At 37.6% G+C, this 17957-nt stretch overlaps 1 pseudogene; it reads left to right on the plus strand.

Moving 5' to 3' along the window:
* Positions 1–647: 647 nt before the first annotated feature.
* Positions 648–11246, plus strand: LOC139934802 (uncharacterized; annotated as a pseudogene).
* Positions 11247–17957: the final 6711 nt, after the last annotated feature.

A 17957-nucleotide genomic window follows, 5' to 3' on the forward strand; every position in this document is an offset into this window, starting at 1 on the left:
TAACGTGCGTATGATTAAACTACGAAACAAAATACCTTTTCCGCAAATACCAATTGCGCAAGCTTTAATTGTTGAAAGAGGTGCATTCTGGTCTAGCTAGCGATAAAACTTGGTAACCAGCTAGACCAGGGCCCAATTTCATAGAGCTGCTTAAGCACAGAATTGTGCTTAAGCAAAAAAATCGTTCCTTAGTAAAAATCAGATTACCAGCTAAGACTCCACTCAATTGTTATGCTAAGTAAATAACAGCGAATTAATACCAGCAGTCACAAGCAATGTATGTGGCATGACATTTTTGCCAGTAACATGTGAAAAATAAGCAAGCTGTTTTCATGCTTAAGCGCATTTTCTGCTTAAGCAGCTCTATGAAATTGGCCCCAGGACCCAATTTCATGGCCCTGCTTTTGTAAGCACAGAATCGGCGCTTACGGAAGCAGGGAATTCTGTGCTCACGGCAAGCGTATTTCACGGGTTAGCGGCAAATTTTGGCTTCTACGCGTACGTACTTCGCGTTCCTAGGCATTCTACGCTGACAGACTAGCGCAGAAATTCGGCGCTTGCATGTAAGCGGGGAATTGTGATTCGAGCGCAGAGTTCGTAAGCGCAGTAACAAGTTTCCTCTTACAAGTGTTTAGGTGTTGTTATTGACGAATCACTCACATGGTCTCCTCAATTGAAAAGAAAGTTTCTTCCAAATTATCCATGTTAAAGGAACACGTTGCCTTCGATCGATCGAGTTTGTCTTTGAAAAGCGTTCTGTAACCGTTTGTTATAAAATGCATATGGGTAGAGAGATTCATAAAGATTGACATCATCATCATGGAGGAGGGCTAATTTTGAGGCATTTGTATACGCCTATCTGCGCGGTCACTTCTTGTGGACAGTATACTGCATGGAGTCGAGCTCACCCCACGTATACTTAAAACTATGTTAAAACTCGCGAAGATTTCTGATCGAGTTGTTTTATATTCTTTGTTCGTATGAGATACTGTTTAAAACATAAAGCTAATATCATCATGCCTGTATATTATCTCTGTGCAATAGTTATTCCACTGTTACATTTGCAATCGGTTGTCGGGAAACTCCCGCCATGGTGTGGTGTGATTGACTATGCTTTGGTTGGTCGGAACTACACCACCATAAATGCTACCAAGAATCAAAAGCTGTGTTACCAGGCCTGTCTGAAAGATTCACCCAGGTGTAGATCTGCAAATTACCGGCCTAGAGATAAAGAATGTGACTTGAACTGTGCCTCACACTTTGATGTTTGTGCGGGTTGGGGATTGGTCGAGCAGCCTGGGTCTCTCTACACCTTTACGGCATCTGAGGTATTGATGTGATTTTTTGTCAATAGTATGTTTTGATTATTTTCGATACATAGACCCTAGACCAATTCATTTGGCGGCAATACGCTTCCGTCCATCCTTGTGTATACTATCGCTTGAACCATGAAAGAACCATAATATAGAACCATCATGATAGAACCACGATAGAACCACGATAAAACCACGATAGAACCATGATAGAGCCATGACTGAACCGTGACAGAACCATGATAGAACCATGATAGAACCATGACAGAACCATGATATAACCATGATAGAACCATGGTAGAACCGTTATAGAACCATGACAGAACCATGCCAGAACCATGATAGAGCCGTTATAGAATCATGATAGAACCACGATAGAACCATGATAGAACCATGACAGAACCATGACAGAACCATGACAGAACCATGATAGAACCATCATGATAGAACCATGATAGAACCATGATAGAACCATGATAGAACCATGATAGAACCGTTATAGAACCATGACAGAACCATGCCAGAACCATGATAGAGCCGTTATAGAATCATGATAGAACCACGATAGAACCATGATAGAACCATGACAGAACCATGACAGAACCATGACAGAACCATGATAGAACCATCATGATAGAACCATGATAGAACCATGATAGAACCATGATAGAACCATGATAGAACCGTTATAGAACCATGACAGAACCATGACAGAACCAGATAGAACCATTATAGAACCACGATAGAACCATGATAGAACTATAATAGAACCATGATAGAACCATGGTAGAACCGTTATAGAACCATGACAAAACCATGCCAGAACCATGATAGAGCCGTTATAGAATCATGATAGAACCACGATAGAACCATGATAGAACCATGACAGAACCATGACAGAACCATGACAGAACCATGATAGAACCATCATGATAGATGATAGAACCATGATAGAACCATAATAGAACCACGATAGAACCGTTATAGAACCATGACAGAACCATGACAGAACCCGATAGAACCATTATAGAACCACGATAGAACCATGAAAGAACCATGATAGAACCATGCTAGAATCACGATAGAACCATGTTTCAACTAATTTCTTTTGATTGCTTCCATAGTGTCAATATATTTTGTTTCTGTCTGCAAGAAGTATTCTGATTTAGAGAGAAATGCTCCTTGTCGGCTTAAATTTCTTTAACAATTAAATAATTAAACAATTAATCATTAAAGGAACGTTACAGAATTAGTAAGAAACTAACATCTTGAAGATCACAGATTTACATCAAACTTACACAGTCTAATGATGAAGATAGTAGAAAACATCCCTTGAAATATTTCTGTCTGAAGTTTAATATTTGATGAGAAATAAGTAATCTAATTTTGCGTTTGGAGTTAAATCGCTGGGGTCGATTTCACAAAGAGTTAGGACTCGTCTTATCTCGATTTAGGACGAGTAACTCGTCTTAACTTAGGATTAATCTTAAGGTCCGCATGCTACAGTGCAGGGTTGGGACTCGTCCTAAGTCCTAAGATTAGTCTCAAGTTAGGAAGAGTTTTGTGAAATCGACGGCGGGGAGCGTTTTATTTATTTTTGTTTTCGCATCGATGCAATGCAAAATTTGTAATCGGTTTTTCACTATTCTCTCGTGACCCAGATGGCCGATCGATCTTCAACTTCTACAGGATTACCAGTTTATGTGAATGGTGGATTACATAAATTGCTTACACTGCCAGCAACTGTTTTGCTAACAAAACCAATTCTGTAATGTTCCTTTAAATAACAAAAAATACACATTAAATGGGCCCTTCCCATGAAATATGCTAATTACATTCACGCATGCGTACATACCCTATTGGTTGCACTCATAGGTATAGAGTTTAAATCTACGTTAATTTTTTTGGAAACAAATGATTCTTCGGACGGGACGTAAGACCGTTGGTCCCGTGTGTTGTATTGTGTTGTGTTGTGTAACGCACGTAACAGCACCCAGTGCACTTATCGGAAAAGAGAAGGGGATTCGCCCCGGTGTTCCTGGTTTGATTGGCATAAGATTGCGTCACATCACTTTGTAAACCATATGTTAAAGCATAATACTGACAACTATAACTACAACTATAACTATAACTATAACTATAACTACAACTATAACTACAACTACAACTATAACTATAACTATAACTATAACTATAACTATAACTATAACTATAACTATAACTATAACTATAACTATAACTATAACTATAACTATAACTATAACTATAACTATAACTTGCTGTTGTCAAGAAAGTACTGTTACATCGCCTTAAGCGTCACTGGGTGACGGATAACGAGCCGCTATTATTACTAATAATACTGTCGTGGCGACCTCCTTACGACAAAAGAAACTATTTTGTTTGGAAAGGGTGTCACTGTCAATCACTAGTCAATTAACCTACTTCTGTGTGATAGTTGTTGACTACGTTGCATAGGCTTGACTATTGCAATTGGTTGCTTATTTTCTCCTCCTGCTGGCTACATGGCTTAAAGTGACCATCCGCGTTTCCGAGTTTCTGAGATAATTATCTCGGAAAGACGTGTTTTCCTAATAATAAGACGTCTTTCCCTGATATATTATCTCGGAAAGACGTACTTCCCTGATATCTTGGAAATACGTCTTTCCATGATACCTTATCCTGGAAAGACGTATTTCCCTGATATCTTATCTTGGAAAAACGTATTTCCCTGATGTCTTATCTTGGAAAGATGTCTTTCTGTGATACCCTATCTTGGAAAGATGTCTTTCTGTGATACCTTATCTTGGAAAGATGTCTTTCTGTGATACCTTATCTTGGAAAGAAGCTTACCCGCGCTATTCGAAGGCGAATGAGTAGACGGTGTGCTTGTGACCCGAATACACCATAGCAAGTCTTTATATTTTGCTTTATATCCCAGCGAAGGACTGTCTCCACTCACGTTGGCTGTTTTTGAACTATTTGTTTCACTCCGTATGTCACAAGCACACCGTCATATTCATTCGCCTTTGAATAGTGCCGGTATAAGCTTACAAGGTGTTTCGTCATCGCAGAGGCCGATGCATGAATATTCACCCTGCTGTAATGAATCACAAAGGATTCTTGTGCAACGTTCGTCGTGTATGTACATTGTAGTTGGAGCTACCCAGGGAGAGCTGTTCATTGGCTCTGACGTGGTCAACCGTTCGACGTACCTCCAAAACCAATGAAAACAACCCTAACCCTAACTCTAACCATAACTCACAATTTTCCAACATGGTATAACTAAACCCAGAAGTAACCCCAGAAGTAAAACTAAACTCAAACTTTAACACCAATCCCAACCCTAACCATAACCATAATAACCATAACTCACAAACTTTTCCAACATGGTATAACTATAAACTCAGAACTAACCCTAACTCAACTCTAACACTAACACCAATCCCAACCCTAACCCTAACCAGAACTCTAACCATAACTCACAAACTGTTCCAACATAACTAAACTCAGAACTAACCTTAACTAAACTCTAACCCTAACATCAACCCCAACCCTAACCCTAATTCTCGCGTATAAATCATCATGGTTTTTCTGAGCAGGGACATTGTTGGGACATCTGTCTGTCAGAATACTACACCTCACGGTTATTTTACAACCCACTGTAATTTTTGTGTCTCCACTTTAGTAAAATTCCGTATTAGCAGTCATTATCAATAAATTACAGCGTTTTTAAAAATTTATGTTCAGATGGGGTGCCTGGATTCTCCTCACCCGACTTGTTGCGAGAAGTCAGCAGTATTTTCGTGGGGAGACAAAGGTAAAACTATACTAACCACTGGACACTATTTAAAATAAATAAATAAATAAATAAATAAATAAATAAATAAATAAATAAATAAATAAATAAATAAATAAATAAATAAATAAATAAATAAATAAATAAATACTTCTGGCATGAAGCCTTTTATAAGGCATCTGGAACTAGGCCTTTTCCCATTATTCTCTTGCAATTTCGATAACCAATTGAGTGCAAATGTTCACAGAGTTGTTGTGTTAATAAGTGAGACTACTAGTCTTTGACAACAACCAGAGGTGTCAATTACCTTTACCAAGGCCTACCTCCATGCTTATACAATCCTCCATGCTTATAATAATTCATAAAACCTGCCATTTTGTCAACAGCAGTTTTAAAAACAAACGGATACACCATTGCTTATTCCAGCTCAATTCCATCCATCAAGGATGTTATTGATTATTATGCACAATAGAATTGCTCCGCAACGAGTGAGAGAAAGCAAAAATCACACACGCTCCAAATAGTACAAGGGATAATAAAAACCCATTAATTGTCAGAAGGACGGCGACTGCTATATTATTATTGAGGGAATCAACGTGTGGTGAAGAGATTTTCAACTAGTGGTTTAATCCCAACGAGGCCTGGTTCTTGATAATTTTACCGAGACGAAGTTGAGGTATATCAAGAACCAGGCCTCGGCGGGTTTAAACCACTAGTTGAAAACCGATTCAACACACTTTGATTCCCATTCATAATACCTTTTCGGTCACAAAAATCAACACTTTTTGGTCAAAAAGTAAAATAAATGCAAACATTATAATTGTCAAATGATTTCTTTCAACACAACACCCCTCCAGCTACGAAATGATACAGCCCTCCGCCGCCTTCAGGTAAACAACTCCTTATAAGGGAATGCTGTGCGCGTCGCGCGTATGCGTGATGTGGCACAACTGTTTCAGCCGTTGCTCTCGACCAATAGGAATGAAGAAACTGTCTTATAAGAACAGGGCCCAATTTCATAGAGCTGCTAAGCACAAAAAATTGCTAAGCATGAAATTTCTTCCTTGATAAAAACAGGATTACCAACCAAATTTTGATTGCCACTGGTATTCAGCTTTTGTTCGCTTATCCTGAAAATCACGTAGAAATTTGGTTGGTAATCCTGTTTTTATCAAGGAAGAAATTTGATGCTATTAAGCAAATTGTTGTGCTTAGCAGCGCTATGAAATTGGGCCCAGGACGGTGCAAGCTCGCGTGTCACGCCCGTCAATACTTTTTACTGGTCACAAACAAAGGTTTATACACACCCACGTGACGCGCTCTCCACCAATAGAAAAAGCGAAACTGTCTGAGGTATTTATGAATATTGGTTTATTGAAAACAAAATCATTCAAACTTGGCACCCAGAGGTCGAATTGCGTTTAAAAAACATACAAAGCATATAAATAGAATGCGTTTTTTTTTTTTGCGTCGTTATCGTTATAATTTTCGTTATCGCTGCCGTGTGACTCGGCCTTTACGGACCGTCTTGAACAGTATTAATTTCTACTTTATTGTTCAACTCATTGTCCACTACGCAAATTTTGAAATCATAAGGTTGGAAGATTCTGGCAGATTGCCTCTTAAGACGAGGAATTTTATTATTATAGTATCACAAAACAAATTCGTCACAATTCTTTAAAAAATATACATTAATTACTTAGGAAAATCGGTGCTTTTTACACATTTTTATCATATAGTTAGTTTAGTAACAAAATTTCCCCCGATTTTAAAGTAACACAACAGTGAGTACAGTTTTGTAAGTACACTAATTAATTAGCAAAAGGACAATAGTCTGCACTCAGACCGTGTTCGTGCAGTTTTTTTTATGAAGAAACAATTACTATAAAATTTGTTTTCTTTCAATCATAAGAGTATAACACGATTTATAACACGATTGTATAAAGGCATAAAACCTTTCTTGGTGACGAGTAATGGGGAGAGGTTGGTGGTATAAAACATTGTGAGAAACGGCTCCCTCTGAAGTGCCATAGTTTTCGAGAAAGAAGTAATTTTCCACGAATTTGATTTCAAGACCTCAAGTTTAGAACTTGAGCTCTTGAAATCAACCATTTAAATGCGCACAACTTCGTGTGACAAGGGTATTTTTTTCTTTCATTATTATCTCGCAAGTTCGGTGACCGATTGAGCTCAAATTTTCACAGGGTTATTTTATGCATATGTTGAGATACACCAACTGTAAAGGCTAGTCTTTGGCAATTACCAATAGTGTCCACTGCCTTTAACACGATTTATATGTTGAAAAAATATATAAAGTTGTTTGGGGCTGACTCCGCCTACCTCTTTTGTGACGTCAATTGAGGCAGACTTTGCCTGCAATGCGTAGAGTTAAACACACGTGCAAATATGACATGCACGGCGGTCCAAGTCGTGAGTTTGTACGTTTCGAAAAAGGTTTTGTATTGCATTTTCCGGAAATGCCGACCAGGTGACAATAAAGATGGGTTCAGGTTGCACGTGTTTCCTGCAAATCCAATAGGCGGTTGTGGGCCGCGAAAGTCAGACTCACAAGAGCAATAGACGTCCGGTCCGACGTCTTTTTCAGTGCTGTGCAGCGAACACTTCGAGTCGCGTGCTTTCGGAATACACCACACATTTGACATGAAGAGAAAAGTTATTCTAAAACATGACGCCGTCCCAACAACTCTTTTGGAGTGGGAAGTCAAAGAAGGTACCTGAAAGACCTGAAAGACTTAGAGGAGCATATGCCGAACGTGAAAAATTCGGGCAAGTTTGAACTATGAGAGCTTGTTTAAGCTTGCGATTCAACCGTGCAGGAATCCGCCCGCACAGCCCGCACAGCAGCCGCAGTGCGTGCAGTCTGCTCCGTGACCGTAGTTCTGTGTGTAGGCATCATACCGATCAGGTACCCAGACGTAGTGTACATTGTACGGGGCCAGACTACACATTTTCTCTTCAGATATCGCGCCTCGGTTGACGTCACGAACAGCGCCCTCTCGGGTCGGGGCCTACTCTTAAACTTCTAAATAAAACTAACGAGAACTAATTTTTTAGAACCCTAGTTAACTGCTCATTTACATTCCACTCATCAAAACACATATCTTAGTGGCAAAAGCTTTATTTTGAAAAAATACCACATTCACGTGATTTATTAAAACAACAATGGTTTAAGATTTCCACTTTCATGCTTGTAAACCGCAAATACAAACAATTCTACTCTAAAAATGCTCTAAGATGATACCATACCTGAGACACCACTTGAATCCCGGTCGTGACACTTGTGTCCCTAGGCAAGACACTATGGGTGCGTTCGTTTAGCTTCCTGGGTCGACCCCGGTCTGCCCTCGGTGCGTTCGAATAGCTTTGACGTCATTCCAGGGGTTAACCCCGGTCAGCCCCCAGTGCCCTGCTTGTGGAGTGGGTCACTTGGGGTGACCCGAGGTGCATGACGTTACCACGAGAGGGCGAGTGTGATCGTTCGATGTAATAGCTCTTGTCAGGGGCTCACCCGAGTGAGCACCGCGGGGTCGACCCAGGGGAGCTAATCGAACGCATCCTAAATTGCTTCTCTCCACCCAGGGGTAAATGGATACCTGTGAGGGCAGAGACTGGTTTAGCGGAGTAGCGCATATATTGCGCACAGGCTGTATTACTCCCCAGTGACCTGAGATGATTTCAAGGGTGTATGTAACCTTATGTAGGACTGTCGCAGAGTGGACCCTTGCGCCACTCTATACTCAGACCAATATCATACATAAAACCCAGACACAAGAATGGAACACAGTGACACCAGATTAGAAATAACAAAGAAACTACAATTTAATAGAAGTACCCCACAATAATTCAGCTTTAACAATCTTCCAGTTTTGCACCTTTACATTCTCCACAACTTAGAGCAACCCGTACAATATGAATTTCATACATAAGTAAATAAGTTTACATTCAGACTTTAATACAATGAAAGTTCCCCTAAATAAATAAACAAACAGCAGAAAGGCGACATAGAGTTTGTAGTACGGCTGATTGAGTCTCGAAAATAAGTTCGCTCAGAAGAGTGGACCCCCGTCCCCTTGTCACCATCGGTAGCCCCACGTAAGTCTTCCCGCTGACGGTTGACCACGCCCCAGAGGACCGTTCAGACCAAGTGTGGTTTAGTGTCACGGGAACTCCTGTAAATGTTACATTATGAAGCCCTTCACTACAAACAATTCTATTTAAACCCGGTAAAGCTACGCCTTCACAAATGTCACAATGGCCATATCCCAAAAGATCAATTAAACAACAACAATATGCTTTTATAACGAAAGTTTATCGATGAATCTTTTAGGCAAACAATAACCAACTCTTTACGCAAACAATAGTCAATGGCTGCATGCATTTTAGAACAAGGTATATTTAGTGAATAACCCATGGCTTGATTAAATCCCAGTAAAATTAGTTTAAAGTTACTCACAATGCCTTTGGCTTCGACACCGCATATCCTTGGGTCCGAGATTCCCGGGAGGATTTGCGTTGCTGATGGGCCTTAAAACACCCGCCGGACCCCTACCCGTGCTAGACGGGTCGACACGACACAGCCTCAACGCTGGCCTAGCTGTTCGCTGGTTCGCACCCAAACAGTAACCTTCTCAGCACCCGCAACGCAAATCTCAACCACAATATAAAATTCCTTTGGTTTTATAGTGCACGGGACATTCCAACCATAGCGATTCAAACAATACTATTGCCCCTCCCATGTTATGCCTACATCAATGCACATTAACTATCAGCCATTTAAAGAAGTAATTTTCCCACATACTGTTACAAGGACAAAAAACACAATGTCCACAGATTTACACTAAACTTACACAGTTTGAAGATAATGATTGTAGAAAGCTTCCCTGACATTGTTTTACTCATTTTTCAAAAACTACAGCACCTCAGTAAGTAATATTTGAAAGGAAGCTTTCCACTATCATTATCTTCATACCCTGTAAGTTTAATGTAAATCTATGGACATTTTGAAAAGGTACCCAAATCCTTTAAGGAAGGATTTAAGGCCCGGTGACCAGGGGTAATAATTTGCGCTTTGGGACGCCCTTCGGGTGTAAAAAAACGCTTTGTAAAAATAATAATGATATTATTATATAATTATTGTTCGATATCCTTTTCGAAACCCCTTGTTCGACACCTACGTCCTCCATAGCCAAACGTAATGATGTTTTTAATATTCTCTATAGGGTCTAAATGGCAACTGGTCTTCAAAGGTTTTGCTGGGACGGGAATTAAGCTTTATGATCTCTGGACTAACACCACAGATGTATATTCGGAGTGCTGTGGGCATTGTTGTGGACAAGAGACGTTGTTCAACTATTAGATAAACGAACGATTGAACGTCAAACGGGTGAGTGAACTGGGTTGGGAGGGATGCATTCACCGTAGAGGTTTCGGTATTTTTGCAGGGTTTTTGCTTGGTAAAAATTGTAACTAACATGTAACGTAGGCCTACACCCTTTGCATACACGAACCAAGCATTTAAAGCCATTATATACACTTTCGGAACAGAAAAAAAATAAAAGTTCACAGATTTACAAATAACTTACAGGGTTTACGGAAGGTAAAGGTAAAATACTTCTCATGAAATATTATGCCATGAAATGTTTTACTTTTTGAGAAAACATTAAAACAATTATCAATTCTCGACAACGAGAACTACGGATTAGTAAACACATGTCATGACACGGCGAAACGTGTGGAAACAAGGGTGGGTTTTCCCGTTATTTTCTTCCTACTCCGATGACCGAATGAGCCTAAATTTTCACAGTTTTTTTTGTGTTATATATACACGAAGTGTTGGCCTTAGGGTCGTTTATGGTTTAAAATAGTCAGTGTTTAAAAAATTCGAATATATATATCTTTTTTAATTGTGAGTGGTTAAAACAAAAACTTAAAATCGAAATTCATGGTTTTATTCAAGCAATTATAAAAATTTACACAATTAACGGAAAAGAACAAGCTGGACAAGATGATCAAGTTCATTTCTGATTTAACTGTGAAGTTGTTTGAAGCCAGGAAAACCCAAATGAAAACTAATGATACTGGGGACATTTTTTATCTAGAATCAGGCTTCATTATAGACAGTATACTTTGTTCTTTATTATGAAGCAAGTCAATAAAAAATAAAAAATGTGGTGGGGGGATGAAGGTCATCGAATTTATTTTAACATTGACAGTATCCCACACAGCACGTTTCACCAAGTAACCAGGGGTCGATTTCACATTACCATAGTGATTTGTATTGTGACGTCACACTTCACTAAGCAACTACGATTGACTTTCAGTCAGGTCATCCTGACTCTTTATGAAATCGACCCCGTGGAAGCGTGTTATTTTCACGAAAAGACTAAACATGCTTTGGTGTCCACACTGCAGGATTTTTTTTCCCTTTCATTTTCACAAACTAATTGCGCTTAATTATGTGTTTATGAATTAATTGCTAATAAAAAAGTAGTTGCAGGAATGAAAGCCCAAAAGCAGCTCTGCACTTACATAGCAGTCGCCCGGCTTATTTTGGTCATAAACAGAACAACATAAAACAACAATAATTCTAAACAGACACCGAAACAGCATTTTGGAAAAACGTGCAACTTCAATCGTATGTTTTTCTTCCCAAACAAGGATTTTGTCGTTTTGCTTGGAACAAAATAGGTAAATCTTTTAGATGAACGAATAAACTTTTAAAGGAACACGTTGTCTTGGATCGGTCGAGTTGGTCTTTGAAAAGCATTTGTAGCCACTTGTTATAAAATGCATATCGGTAGAAAGATGTTGTAAAAGTATAATGTAGGTTTTCTCGGTCACATTCGGCAAATGAGCAGCCAATTTAATTTTCATGCGTTCGAATTAAAGCTATTTTGCCTCTACGGTTTTTACTGCGTTTCAATTCAGAATTCGGTCATTCAATTTCGTTTTGAGGCATTCAAGTTCCTATCACACCCATTCTTTTTCATGACACACAATCATCATTCAATTTAGCAAAGCTGGTTCGACTAGAGATTTTGCTGATTTAATCTTTTTCAATTTCGTAAAAAGGCAATCAATTTCGCTCACCGAGGATTCAAATAAGTACGACTAAAGAAATACGAATAAGCAGATAAACTGTATAAGGCAAACCGTTTCGTACCTTCACTTTTAAATCGAGCGAACCTTATTTTCTTTATTTTATGTTTCCAGTAGAATTTACCTTGGGCCCCATAAGAGTTGTTTTCTTCTTTATTTCTTCGGGAGACCTTCAAAGGTTAACTGACCAAGACCTGACACTTGAATGTGTTTGAATGTTTTATTTTTTATTTTTTATATAAATGTTTTTTCCAGTTGTTGGTTTTTGTAAATATTCACCAACCATCTGTTGGCGGGCCAGACATCTTGGCATATTATGTTCAAGAGTGCCAACAAATTAACCGCATGCCTTTAACATTCGTATAAGGAAACAACAAGTTAACCAAGCGTTTTTAAGACTGCACAAATATCAGAATTGACTGCCTCAAAATGAAATTGAATGACTAAACCTGCGAATTTGAATGCAGCTTCGATGAATTGTTAAATTGAATGATTATTTTGTAAAATCGAATGACGTAAAAGTAGATTTGACTAGTCTTAAAATGAAATCGCATGACCCTTTTTTAGTAGCATTCGATTTCGTGCGAAATAGAATAGGCTGGTGGTTAAATTGGCTGCTCATTTTCCGAAATTGACCGAGAAAACCTATATAGTGATCCACACAAACATGCCTCGAAATTGCACGGTTTTCCTTTTACCTCGTCGACAATTCACGGTCCGCCATTTATGTGAGTCAAATTGTTGACTCCCATAAATGGCCGTTCGTGTTAGTTTGCACAGTTAAAGGAAAACCAAGCAATTTTGAGACAAATTTGTGTGGATCATTGTATTCCACTGTTAAAGCCATTGGACCCTTTCGGAACAGAAAAAAAAAATAAAGTTCACAGATTTACAAATAACTTACAGGGTTTACAGAAGGCAATGGTGAAAGACTTCTCTTGAAATATTATTCCATGAAATACTTTTTGAGAAAACAGCAAAACAATATCAATTCTCGTTAACGAGAATTACGGATTTATTTTAAACACATGTCATGACACGGCGAAACGCGCGGAAACAAGGGTAGGTTTTTCCGTTGTTTTCTCCCGACTCCGATGACCGATTGAGCCTAAATTTTCACAGGTTTGTTATTTGATATAGAAGTTGTGGTACACAAAGTGTGGGCCCTGGACAACACTGTTTACCGAAAGGGTCCAATGGCTTTAAAACATCTTTTTAATCACATGCATTTTATAACAAACAGTTATAAACGCTTTTCAAAGACCAACTCGTCCAATCCAAGGCAACGTGTTCCTTACTTTACTTTACTTTATTTTACTTTATTTCATCTCAAGGCATAACAGAATACAGTTTATACTTATTATGATTTATGCATGTTTAAATATAAAGATCAGAATAATAACATTTGAATAACACCACCTAGAGGTGCAGGGGACCCACAAAAAGCAAAGCTTGTCGAGTGCGAGTCCCCTGTGAACATAAACAACAATGAAGATACATGATGACAAGAACGATTATAAACAAACAGTATGAAAGCTAAACAAAATACGTACATACACAAAAATAACGTAACATAATAGTTAGATTAGAGGTGAATTTTAAATGAAAAATGAATGAATATGATAATAAGCTACGCGAGAGTCACAATACGACAAGCAATAACAAACGGGTAAATTTCATGAATTCGAATACTTGTTAAGAAGAATCTGTTTATAAAATTTGGTTTTTAAAGTAGAAATAGATAACGATTTTTTTATTGTATTGTCTAGGGAGTTCCACAATTTTGGCCCTTCAAATTTTACACTTTTTTTGGCGAGAGCTGTCCGTACAATTGGTAAATGAAATTCGGAGGCCTGTCGAGTTAAATATCCATGAAAGTCCCTATTTCTGTTAAACATGGACGAAATGCAGTTCGGTGGATCATTTTTTGTTAACTGAAACATGAAGATAGCGAGTTGGAAATTGTATATGTCGTTTGCCTTGAGTGTGTTATCCAGTAGAAAAAGCGGGTCGGAGTGAGCTAGATAGCTGCTATGATTTATAATTCTTAGGGCCTTTTTTGGAGTAAAACTAGTCGAGTCATTGATCTTTGAATACAGTTTCCCCAAGCTAAGATACCGTAATTAATATATGACAATATTAAAGTATTGTATAGGGATAAAAGGATATATTTAGGTATATAAAACTTGAGCCTGTTGATAACACCAATGTTTCTAGAAAGAATTTTACATATATAATCGATGTGGTTGTTCCAGGTTAAATTATTATCAATATATAAACCAAGAAATTTAGTGCAATCTGTTACAGTAATCTTGTTGTTATCAATGAAAACATCCCTTGGTAATGAACGTAAAGAATTACTAAACAACATACACTTAGTTTTTTTGACATTTAAAGAAAGTTTGTTTGCTTTTATCCAGTCTGATATCAGAACAAGGTCAGTATTAACAACGTCAATCAAATCATTAATATTTTTGTTACTATAGAATAAATTTGAGTCATCGGCAAATAAGATACAAGACAAACGTTTAGAGACATTAACTAGGTCATTTATATAAACAAGAAATAGTAGTGGCCCAAGAATAGATCCTTGAGGAACCCCACATGTCAAGGAACGTATATTAGAAGGAGTGTCATTAGCTAATACATATTGCTTTCTGTTAGAGAGGTAACTTTGAAACAAGCAAGAGGGACTCCTCTGATGCCGTAGTAGTTAAGTTTGTATAACAATACATTATGATCTAAGGTGTCAAAAGCTTTCGAAAAAACAAGAAAGATACCAAGGGTGTGTTCTGAATTGTCTAAACCTGTCACAACCTTGTTAATGAGATGAAGAACGGCATGAGTAGTTGAGTGTTTTGCACGAAACCCAAACTGGAAGTTGGAAATGATATCGTATTTACGTAAGAAATCAAGAGTACGTACATAAACAATTCTTTCAAATATTTTCGAAAAGCACGGTAATATTGAAATTGGCCTGTAGTTGCTTACTTGATCAATATCTGAAGCTTTGTAAATAGGAATAACGTTTGCTATCTTCAGGTTATCTGGCACAATACCGGTTGATAAAGAAATGTTAATAATGTATGTAAGAGGTTCTAGAATTTCGGAAACAGTATTTTTTTAGAACAAAGGAAGTGATTGAATCAAAACCACTGCTAGCTTTATTAGGCAAATTCTTGATAATATCAGTAATTTCTTTTTTAGTGGCTGGTTGAAAAATAAAGAATGTGAGTTAGGATGAGCGAGATAATCAAAGATTTTTGTTTTGCATTGAGGAATATTTTTAGCCAGATTAGGGCCTATGTTTGCAAAGAAATTATTAAAACTTTCGGCTATAATTTGGGGGTCATCAGTTAAATTTCCATTAACAGTGATGTCAGGAATTTTCGTAGAAGGGTAATTTTTATTAATAACCCGGTTTATAATTTTCCAAGTATTCTTAATATTTGCTTTTTCTTTTTCAAATTGAGAGCAATAATACTTCTTCTTAGCTGTTCGTAAAACACTGGTTAGAATATTTTTTTTATTTAATATAGTTCGCATGATTTATTTCATTACGTTTAGAAAGGAATTTATGATACAGTCTATTTTTAAGTTGTATTGATTTCAGGAGGGATAGTGTTACCCAGGGAGATTTAGGATTGGCTTTGTTTTTTTATTTTATTTCTAAGTGGGACATTTTTGTCGTGATGTTCATTAAATATATTCGTAAAATTGTTAAAAGCAATATTAGGATCTAGGGTATTAAATACACACCCAGGGGAACCAGTCGGCTAAATTCAAATCACGTGTTAAGTTCTCTAAATTATCCTTAGTATAACAACGAGAGCTGACATTCTTAGTGGTCTTAGGGTGAGCATTGATCATTGGTATCGAAGTTAAAATAGGAAAATGGTCAGTAATATCTGCAGTTAATATAACAGAGCCTGGTATGGGTAGAATGTTGGTGTAAATATTATCAATTAAAGTTGCCGAATGACTGGTTACCCTTTTTGGTTTATCTATAAGTGGAATAAAGGAGTATGCAAACATAGTATCAAGAAAATTTTGTACAGTGGTATTATCATCATAATTTAGAAGATTAATATTTAGATCTCCAGAGAGAATACAATGTTTATTTTCATTAGAAATGCAGGTAGTTATATTATCGAAGTGGTACATAAAATCATTATATGAAAACTTGTGGAGGTTTGTATAAGACACCAATTATCACGTTTTTTGATGACGTTTGTCTCAATTCAATAAACAGTGATTCAATTGAGTTATTGGAATAATTGAGATCCTGACGGATATTAAACTGAATGTCATTCAGCACATAAATGGCAACGCCACCACCAATTTTATCAATTCTGTTATTGGTAATTAATTTATAACCAGGTAACGAAAACATAGTGGAGTTGTCATCTTTAAGCCAAGTTTCTGTGAGAGCAATAACTGAGAATTCGTTTAGTGACTGTGAAGAAGTAATTTTAAAATATCAAAATTCTTCGGGAGACTTCGTGTATTAAAGTGGATAAAATCTAGCTTTTGATTGGCAACAGAATTAGACTGGAGAATACACAAATCTTTTTCGGAGGAGTACAGGCATTTATGTGTAACCGGCACAGGATTATCGGGTCTATGGTGTGTACATTTCTAATTTGAGGCAAGTCGGAAAGTAAGGTAGTTAGATCATTGAGGTTACTTGGATGGGAGCTAAGATCATGAATTACCTCATGAAATTCAGCATGGTCTAAGGAAGTGAATGGTAAGATGTTGGCTAAACATAAATGACAAAACCAGGGTTGATTGTTATTGGATAGTTCCTTGTAATCCTGAGTAGAAAGACATGTACATTTCAAATGAACCCAGTTGTTACAGATATCACACAATATTCCACATTGGTTAACCTTGACGGGACGATTACAAGAAACACACGGGAACTTAAATGGACACACCGGCCGAATTGGGCTATTTGGGCTACAAAATAGACTAAGATATGACTTCAACGGTCTTCCAGGAATGAAGAAGAACAGTCCTTAAAAAAATCATCAAATTTAGCCGTTTTTAGCATTTTAGGGCAAAAACGCAAGTCGCGTGACTGTTCTAACCAAAAAGTGGTACAAACAATCACGTGACCTTCCGGGCTAGTTTTACTTTCAGCCGTTTAAAAGTAACTTACTTAACCAAATTTAAATCTTTTTTTTACAAAATTATTTACGAATGATTGACGAAAAAGATCATGTATTCAAATTATCGCTACAAAATGTAAATAATGGTGAAAAATTTAACATAAGATTCACATTCAAAGAGTCCGTGTAACGGAAGCTTGTTATACGGCCGCTTTGGTTTTTAAAATCCTTTTTCGCTAAATACGTGACATTTTGATGATTTTTTTTTACAGCAACCATCTATAAAAACATTGTTTATGATTCTACACCCCTAAATTGCGTAAACGGTGAGCCGGTGTGTCCCTTTAACAGGCATAACAAAAAAACTAAACAACAGGAAACAAATACCATATAGGGCGACTGAGTTAACTGAACTAAGGAATTAAGAAAGATAAGGATCTGTATACAAACTATCACAGCACAACGAATAAACAATCAAACTATCGGCGCTCCACTGCGGGAACCGAGCTGTTCAATGGAATGGCACTTGAAAGTTAAGGTGAACGAGGGGATTCAGCAGCCGGGATGTATTTCCTGCCGCTGATGTACAGAGCAACCGTTTCTGAAGACCGGATT

Source organism: Asterias amurensis, chromosome 3, assembly GCF_032118995.1.
Source record: "Asterias amurensis chromosome 3, ASM3211899v1".
Classification (NCBI taxonomy): domain Eukaryota; kingdom Metazoa; phylum Echinodermata; class Asteroidea; order Forcipulatida; family Asteriidae; genus Asterias; species Asterias amurensis.